The sequence below is a fragment of the Sus scrofa genome, chromosome 7, assembly GCF_000003025.6.
Source record: "Sus scrofa isolate TJ Tabasco breed Duroc chromosome 7, Sscrofa11.1, whole genome shotgun sequence".
Taxonomy (NCBI): domain Eukaryota; kingdom Metazoa; phylum Chordata; class Mammalia; order Artiodactyla; family Suidae; genus Sus; species Sus scrofa.
Genome location: NC_010449.5, coordinates 33,093,851 through 33,103,455, shown reverse-complemented (window position 1 = coordinate 33,103,455; position 9,605 = coordinate 33,093,851).

The window sequence follows — 9,605 nt, the reverse complement described above, 5'->3', positions numbered from 1 at the left end:
GAGGTGGAAAGATAGCTTCCGAAGGCCAGGCTGAGTGGGCTTCCTTCCTGGCCTCAGGGAAGCCAAGAGAAGCCGAATAGCTGTGGGTCCAGCACAGACCCTGGGACCGAATCCTGGCTCTGCCCCTCACTAGCTGTGTGGCCTCAGGTGAGTCACTGCCCCTCTCTGAGCCTCTGGTGTTCCTCCATTTAGGAAAAGAAGGTAAAAACAGCTCCCGTGTTCAGAGGGTTGTGGCGGGAATTAGATGAGTTGAAGCACATGAAGTGCCTGGAGCAGCTTCCAGCTGGCAGCCAGAGCTGTGTAAGTGTGACTCATTACCCCGAGAGAACAAGGGGGAGGTGCCCTGGGCCGGCCCTTCAGCAGTGGGGGGACAGGAGTGAGGAGAGGCCACAGGGGGCGAGCAGTAGCCCTGGAACAACAGGCCACTCCAGCCTCCAGAGCCAACAATGAAGAAAAGAGCGAACTGGAGTTCCTGTTGTGGCTCAGCAGTAGCAAACCACGCGTAGCTCTGGCTGTGGCATAGATGGCAGCTGTAGCTCCGACTGGATCCCTAGCCTGGGAACTTCCATATGCCAGGAGTGCAGCCATAAAAAGAAAAACGAAAAAAAAAATTTCCCTTTTTGTAGGTATTTTTTTTTTAACCAAAGGCTAAGCATAGTAATTTACTGCCTGCTAATTTTTTTTTTATTTAGTGTATAGCTGATTTCCAATGCTATGCCAATTTCTGCTTTACAGCAAAGTGACCCAATCATACATGTGTGCGTATATATATATATATATATATATATATATATACACACATACACACTTTCTTTTTTTAAATATTATATTCCATCATGGTCTCTGTGCTGTACAGTAGGACATCATTGCTTAGCCATTCTAAATGTAATAGTTTGCATCTACTAACCCCAAACTCCCGGTCCATCCCACTCCCTCTGTATGTACTTTGTAATGTACATAATGTATTAGCACAATTGTGCATGGTTAGAACTTATTAATAAATAAACATACATTTGCTGGGGATATGAGCTTACTATTTCCTGCTTGTCCCTGGGCTCCCTCCACCCAGCCCTGAGGCTCCCTGCCCTGGGGTGTCAAGTAGGTTTTGGCAAATGAGAGGACTGGGAAGAGAAAGTGCCATCCAAGAATTTATTCCCATGACTCCCTCCCTGCAGGGCCACCTCAGGTGGCTGTGTCCCTTCCTGGAAGGCTCCTCACAGGTTGGCCCTCTCCCCCAAATCTGTGTGTGACCATGCTCTCCAGTCCCCTGCAGATGGAGGAAAGATCACAGCTCTGCTCACTGCACCATTCCTTGTGGTTCCTCTACCCCCATACCATTAAGGTTCTTTGTAAAGAAACTTGCTGGAATCACCCTAATTTTCTTTCTGTTTGTTTGTTTTTATTTTGTTTTTAGGGCTGCATCTGTCACATATGGAAGTTCCCAAGCTAGGGGGCAAATCAGAGCTTCAGCTGCTGGCCTACACCACAGCCACAGCAATGTGAGCAATGTGAGTGAGTCTGCAACCTACACCACAGCTCAGGTCAATGACGGATCCTTAACCCACTGAGCAAGGCCAGGGACTGAACCCATGTCCTCATGGATATTAGCAAGGCTCTTAACTTACTGAGCCACAGCAGGAACTCCACTACTCTAATTTTTTTTTTGGTCTTTTGTCTTTTCAGGGCCACACCCGTGGCATGTGCAGGTTCCCAGGCTAGGGGTCAATCGGAGCTGTAACTGCCGGCCTCCACCAGAGCCACAGCAACGCAGGATCCGAGCCACATCTGCAACCTACACCACAGCCCATGGCAATGCCAGATCCTTAACCCACTGAGCGAGGCCAGGGATCAAACCTGCAACCTCATGGTTCCTAGTTGGATTCGTTTCTGCTGCGCCACAATGGGAACTCCCCACTACTCTAATTTCAATGTGACATCTGTTTCCTCCTGGGACCCTTGCTAATGTACAGGCACATCCTCAAAAATGTTTTACCCACAGGGATGTAGGATCAAAATCTTTGGAGATCACTGTGCACTGCACAGTGGGACCCGCTGGGAATAAAGGGAAGGCAGCAGCCTCCAGCACTGGCTCTCTACTCCAAGCGTGAGCAGCAGGCAGGCAGAGTCTGCTTTGCAGACTGGAGTTGACTGAACCCCCGCTTGTGGCTCACCCCCTGCTGGGAGACTGCCAGTCAGGGGGTAGCGGCTGCATCCTTCTGCTCCGGGAGGCTGTCTCTCTCAGTCCCCAATTCCTGGTGGGGATTCAGCTGTTTCTCAAGTGGCTGGTGCTTGATTAGTTCAGGGTCTTGGGAACAATGAGATGACAGCCTTACCCTGGATGATACAGGGGAGTTTAACAAAGAGCTTGTTTGCAAAGGTGTGAGGAGGGGTTTAGGGAAACTTGCTGAAACTCAGCCTCTGTAGAAAGGCAGAGACAGAGTTTTGAATGAAGGAGAAAAAGATAGCTTATTTACTTTGTCAGGCCAAGGGGGCCACAGCAGGTTAAAGCCTTAAAGACTGTGCCCCTCTTTGGAAGGGATTAGGAGATGGTTTCATAGGTTGGGGAGTGGAAGATAGGGCTGTAGATAAGAATCAGGGTAGAGGCAAGCTTGCATTGTCTTTCAAAGCTGGTAAATTTAGTGGCCCCAGGACTGGTTTTGCTGGTCCTCCTTCCCAGAATGGAGAATGCTTAAAGTAATTCTTCCATTCGTTGCAGGGGTTTAGTTGTGCAGAAAGGCTCCAAGATATTATGTATATTCCTTAAGGAGGAACCAGGACCCTGCCCCAAGGCTGCCCCAAGTCTCTGGACAGCTCCTCCCTGGTCTCTGCATCCCTCCCTTTCCTGATGAACAACTGCCCTTTGGAACTCTGGGAAGGTCCTGGAGGCTGAAGCTTCTTCCCTAAAAACAAGAAGTGGAGGACACAGAAAGGCTTGGGTGCCCAGGAGCCCCACAAGGCACTGGCTTGATTACAAAACCATTAGGGGTGATGCAGCATCCAGAGCCGGGGAGAGTGGGGTACCCCACCTGCATCCCTGAGAGAGTACCAGTATGGGGAGGCCTGCCCTGCAGTGGGGACCCCCTCCCTCCCTTCCTTAAACCCAACTGGAAGCTAGAGGGCAAGGGAGCCCTTGGCTGTGTCCAGAGAGGCCGTCATCCAAGCCAGGGATCAGGCACCAAAAGCTCACAGCCCCGGGGCTCAAGGAAGGTCAGAGGAAGGCGGCTGCGTGTCCTCCACCCTCCCCACAGGCAGAGCGGGGCAGGCAGCTAAACAGTGATCGGTAAGTCCAGGCAGAGCCAAAGGGAATCCAGGCAGGAGATGGAAGGAGGGCCGCCCGAGCTCTCTGATTCCTTACACCCTCAAAGAGAGGAGGCGAGGGAGACCTGAGACCGGAGGCCACAGGTAACAACGCTGCTGCCTCCAGCAAGCCGTTTAGGAAGAGCTCCCCTGCCTTTGTTTCCTGCAAAACCCACAGATCAAGTTCTCGCTTCCTGCGGAGCAGGGGTGCCGGCGTTCAGGGCCCTGAAGGCGAGGTGGAGACAGGGAGCACGTTCTCGCTCCCTCATCCCCGGGAAACGCAGAACCCCTCAGACCCGGCTCCACAGCTTTCTTGCAGCTCTGGGCGGGAGCCTACATTTCTCTGGGCCGCAGCGTCCTCGCCTGGAAAGTGGCAATAATAGCACCCACTTCGGGGGCGGGGGGGGGGGGAGGGGGGGCTTGGAGCCGTAAATGTGACAACACGTGGGAAAGCATATGTTCCTCACCAGAGGAAACGGAGGATGGTGAGCAAGTGCCATTTTATGGAATACCCAAAAGGAATACTCGGCTCGAAACGTGTCTGGTTGAAATAACAGGACCTTTCCTTCGCCCCCTAAAGGTTTACAGAGCGTTTTCATGGGCGCCCCGCCTTCGGGCTCCGGAGCGAGCGCGGCGGGAGGGGACGGAGGCTGGACTTTGGGTTGGCGATCAAACAAGTACAGACAGGGAAGAACGTGAGACATCTGGGAGGGGGACAGGAGGCCTTCGGGTGTAGCAAGGGGATGCTGAGAAGGAGGAACTCGGCGATGGCAGGGAGTGTGGCGAAGCAGCACCGAGAGGTCAAGTCCAGGTGGGAGGAGTCACCAGGTGGAAGCGGGAGCCTGGAGCCAGAGCAGCACCCCGGAGGGAAGCAGGAGAGGGTGCTCCCTGTGTAAGGCGAGTGCAAGAAAAAGAGAACAAGCCATGTGTTCAGACAAAGAGAAGAAAATTTATTAGAGGGAAAAGGAGAGGGTGACGGACCCTTGAAAAGAGCCAGCCCCCCCACCCCCCACCCCCCGCATTCTTCTGGCGGGGCCTTCTTTCACCCTGCAGATGGGAAATGAATTCCCTGAAGCAGGGGGGGTGGGGTTCGTTTATCTTTCGCCTGCAGCTGGACTCTGGTGGTCACGTAGTCATGAGAAAGTCAGAGGTTCTCATGGTAGGGTGGGCTTCTAATCTTGAGAAAGCTGGAGGCGTGTAGTATCCCTCGTAGGGGGGTCTTGTAGTCTTGGGAAAGTAGGTACTAGTGGCGAAAACAGGATGTCCCTTGAACAAGGTGGTCAGTCTCATGGGTCAGCATAATGAGCCATTTTAACAATGAGCCCCCATGCAGCCCCTAACACCCTGTGTGCTGGGTGAGCTGGTGGGAGGGACCAGATACAGGCCCTGGAGTCCCTGCTCCCAAACACCACACCATGTGTCTTGATGACCACAGACGGGGAGACCCTACCCCAGAGAAGCCCCTCCAAGCTCTTGACCCTGTGCTTTCTCTTTCTGTTGTCCCCTCTGAGCAAAGCCCCAGCCCTGAATCCACCCAGCCATCTGCTTTCATCCTACAGGCTGCTGAGGTCAGCAAGAAAAAATAATACATTTTTGTTGGTCTTAGAGTTCGTACAAATAAATGCATTCCTTCCTTCCTTCATTCAACAAATATTTTTTGAATACCTACTATTTATAGCCACTATTCTGGGCTGGGGGGGGGATACATCAGAGAATGAAATGAGCTCCATTCTAGTGTAAAAAGACAACAAAACAAATAAGCAAAATATATTTGCTATGGAGGAAAAGGAAGGAGACTTGGAGGGGCTCAATTTAAAGAGAATAGTCAGGGAGTTCCCACTGTGCCTCAGCAGTTTTAGAACCTGACATAGTGTGTCTCTGAGGATGCAGGTTCAATTCCTGGCCCCGCTCAGTGGGTTAAGGATCTGGCATTGCTGCAGGCTGCGCACAGATGCAGCTCAGATCTGGTGTTGCTATAGCTGTGGTGTAGGCCTGCAGCTTGGATTCAATACCTAGCCTGGGAACTTCCATATCTGCAGCCAAAAGAAAGAAAGAAAGAAAGAAAGAAAGAAAGAAAGAAAGAAAGGAAGGAAGGAAGGAAGGAAGGAAGGAAGGAAGGAAGGAAGGAAGGAAGAAAGAAAGAAAGAAAAAGAGAGAGAGAGAGAAAGAGAGAGAGAGAAAGAAAGAAAGAAAGAAAGAAAAGAAAAAAAAAAGGGAATAGCCATTGAGGATCTCATCAAGAAAGTGACATCTGAGTAAAGACCTGAAGGAGGTGAAGGAGGGAGCCATGTAGTCATCCGGAGCAAGAGCAGCTGAGGCGGGAGGGTGCCTGGCAGTTTGAGCAACAGCAAAAGGCCAGTGTAGCTGGGGTCGAGAGAGCAAAGGAGAGTGATGATGATCCAGTTGTGAAGTTCCTCCTCCTCAACTGAACCCTTAACACTGTATTTGGTTTCCCTCTTTCAAACCACACTTCAAGTATTTCAAAATTTCACATCCCCTGTACTGATTAGTGTGTAATTGGCCACAAATAGCAGAAAAACCAACTGCAGTGGCTCAAATCATAAGGACACATTTTATGTACTGGACAAGTGTCTGAAGGTAGTAGGTCCTAAAGCTAGTTTAGCAGTTCACATGTATCAAGAACCCAGGCTCTTCCTGTCTTTTCACTCTACCATCCTCGATGTGTCGCCTCATGATGATGAGATGGCTGCTGCCGTTCCAAGCCTCACACTCACTCCCAACAGCTTCCTAGGAAATGAAGGTATTAGGCAGAGGAAAACGAATATGTAAAGTGAGAAGACAAGACTGTCTTCTCACATGTCTCTTATCATAGAGGGAAAATTTCCTTAGAGTCCCAGAATATCATCCCTTATGTCTTATTGCCAGATGAGGTCCCATGTCTACTCCTAAGCCAATTGCTAGAAGAGGGGATTAGATGGTCATCATTGGTTTGGACCAATCATGATTCATCTCAGGGCTGGGCACATTGACTCCTGAAGACATTTTGGGCTCTCCTGGCAAAGGAGGAGGAATGCTGCAGGGGAGGTGGTACACAGTGTCTCCGCGCCCATCCCAATGCCCATTGCTCCCCTCCCAGAGCATAAAGAAAACAAAGAACTTCAGGCTCCCTCACCTACTCACCTGCCCCCCCCACACACACTCCATCTATCAGCCCTCCGGCTACACTCTGGAGCCCAGTCCCGGGGCTACTGCTCCACTGAACTCACTACTGTTCTTCCAAAATCTGCCATTCTACCTGGCTTTCCTGGCCCCACAAACAGCAACACCACCCATTGGTCCAAGGCAGAAAGGTGGGTGGCTTCATAAGCTCTCCCCCTTTCTTACACTCCACATTCCCTCTTTGATCCTCTCCTTCACAGTCCTTCAAGATGTCACCTCCTTCCCATCCTTGCTGTGACTGCTTTGGCTTAGGCCCTGGATCACCACCACAGCCTCTTAACCTGGTCCCTGCCTCCAGGTTCATCTCCCTCCCCAGACAAGGGCTGAGAGTAAAGTGAGTGAGCAAGGCACTTGGAGGGGAGCAAAATATTAGGAGGTGCTCTGTCACTTTGTGTTGCAGCCCTGTTCCCCACTGTCCCCCATGTTGCAACCAGCTGATGCCTCTAAAACACGAATCTGAATATGGTGCCGCTTAAGCTCAGAATTGCCTAGGAATACCCCTCCACTCGGTAAGGAATCAAACTCCTTAGAATGGTCCAAAGACCCTACCTGTCTTCCCAGTCTCCTCTCCCCATTCCCTCCAGGCTTCAGTCATCCTATTCTTCCTCTTGCATCTTTGCATCCTGATCCTGGGCCTAGAATACCCTTCACCCATCGCCCGTGCTCCCCGAACTCTTTTTCTTTTATGAAATACTTAGGACTTACCTAAAAGATATAAATAATAATAAAATTAATACCCTCATATGGCCAGCATCACTCAACTTGAGAAATGAAACATTGGGAGTTCCCGTTGTGGAGCAGTGGAAACGAATCCGACTGGTAACCATGAGGTTGTGGGTTCGATCCCTGGCCTCGCTCAGTGGGTTAAGGATCCGGTGTTGCCGTGAGCTGTGGTGTAGGTCACAGACGAGGTTCAGATCCTGCGGTGCTGTGCTGTAACGTAGGCCGACAGCTGTTGCTCTGATTCAATCCCTAGCCTGGGAACTAGGGATTGAATCAGAGCCACAGGTGCAGCCCTAAGAAGCAAAAAAGAAAGAAAGAAAAGAAAAGAAATAATGAAGTATTACCGGAGTTCCCTGTGGCTGAGTGGGTTAAGGATCCAACATTGTCACTGCTGTTGCTTTGGTGTGATCCCTGGCCCGGGAATTTCTGCATGCCTTAGGTGCGGCCAAAAAAAAAAAAAAAAAAAAGATCATAGATTACTAAGAAAGATACTTGGCATATGTTTGAGTAGTTAATATACAGTATTGTTTTGAATATTTTGCATGTGTCTGAAACGAGGGAAATGGTATCATATGGTTTATATTCCTCTGCAACTTGTTTTTTCATACAATATTGTGAGATTTATCTGTGTTGATGTGTGTAGCTCTAGATCAGAGGTCGGCAAACTTTTCTGGAAGAGACAGACAATAAATATTTTAAACTTCTGTTGCAACTACTCAACTCTGCCATTATAATGTGAAAGCAGCCATAGACAATATGTAAATGAGCAAATGTGACTGTGTCTCAGTAGAACTGTAATTACAAAAACAGGCAGCAAGCTGGATTGGGCCAGTGGACTGTAGTTTGCTGAGCCCTGCCTTTTTTTTTTTTTTTTGGTCTCACCCAGAGCACCTAGAAATTCCTTGGCCAGGGATTGAATCTGAGCCACAGCTGTGGCAACACTGGATTCTCTAACCCACTGCCCTGGGCTGGGGATCGAACCCACGCCCCCCTACAGTGACTCAAGCCATTGTGTTCAGATTCTTAACCCACTGTGGTACAGTGGGAGCTACCCAGAACCCTGCTTTAGGCCATCATTATATAATCACACTATGCTTTATTGATCCATGCTTCTATTGATGGATATAGTCCATTGGATTATTGTTCCCAACTCTTTATTCCACAATTATATAGAACTATACATTCACATCCAGGAGTTCCCACTGTGCTGCAGTGGGTTAAGGATCCAGCATCGCTACAGCTGTGGCATAGGTCACAGCTGTGGCTCTGATTTGATCCTGGCCCAGGAACTTCCATACGCCACAGGTCCTGGAGTTCCCACTGTGCCACAGTGGGTTAAGAATCCAGCATTGCGGCTCTTGGTCCCTGAGACCTTGAGTCCCCTGGGTTCCCACCTTTACTTAAGATAAATGTCTCTGTGTCTTGTTTTATGTTAACTATTTTCCTTAAGTTCCACAGCACCCGTTCTTTAGCCCCATCCTGCTGAGCTGGCCCCGGCAATCTTTGGACCTAATTATTTTGTCCCTGCAGTTGTTGTTTTTTTGTTTTTTTTTTTTGTCTTTTTGCTATTTCTTGGGCCGCTCCCGCGGCATATGGAGGTTCCCAGGCTAGGGGTCGGATTGGAGCTGTAGCCACCGGCCTACGCCAGAGCCACAGCAGCGCGGGATCCGAGCCGCATCTGCGGCCTACACCACAGCTCACGGCAACGCTGGATCCTTGGCCCACTGAGCAAGGGCAGGGACCGAGCCCGCAACCTCATGGTTCCTGGTCGGATTCGTTGACCACTGCGCCACGACGGGAACTCCATGTCCCTGCAGTTTTGCTTCTTGAAATGTTTGTATGATGTCTCAACTTGGCCCCAACCAAATCCATTATAGAAAAAAATATTTGATGGCCAACAAGCACCTGAAAAAATGCTCAACATCACTATTACTAGAGAAATGCAAATCAAAACTACTTTGAGGTACCATCTCACACCAGTCAGGATGGACATCATTAATAAGTCCACAAATAACAAATGCTGGAGCGAGTGTGGAGAAAAGGGAACCCTTCTACACTGTTGGTGGGAATGTAAGCTGGTATAACCACTATTGAAAATAGTATGGCAGTACCTTAGAAAACTGTATATAGAACTATCATATGACCCAGAAATCCCACTCTTGGGTATAAATCTGGACAGAACTTTCCTTGGAAAGACACATGCACCCGTATGTTCATTGCAGCACTATTCACAATAGCCAAGACATAGAAACAACCTAAATGTCCATCGACAGATGAATGGATTCAGAAGAAGTGGTATATGTACACAGTGGAATACTATTCAGCCATAAAAGAGCAAAAGAATTCCATTTGTAGCAACCTGGATGGAACTAGATATTCTCATACTTAGTGAGATTCTGGTCTTT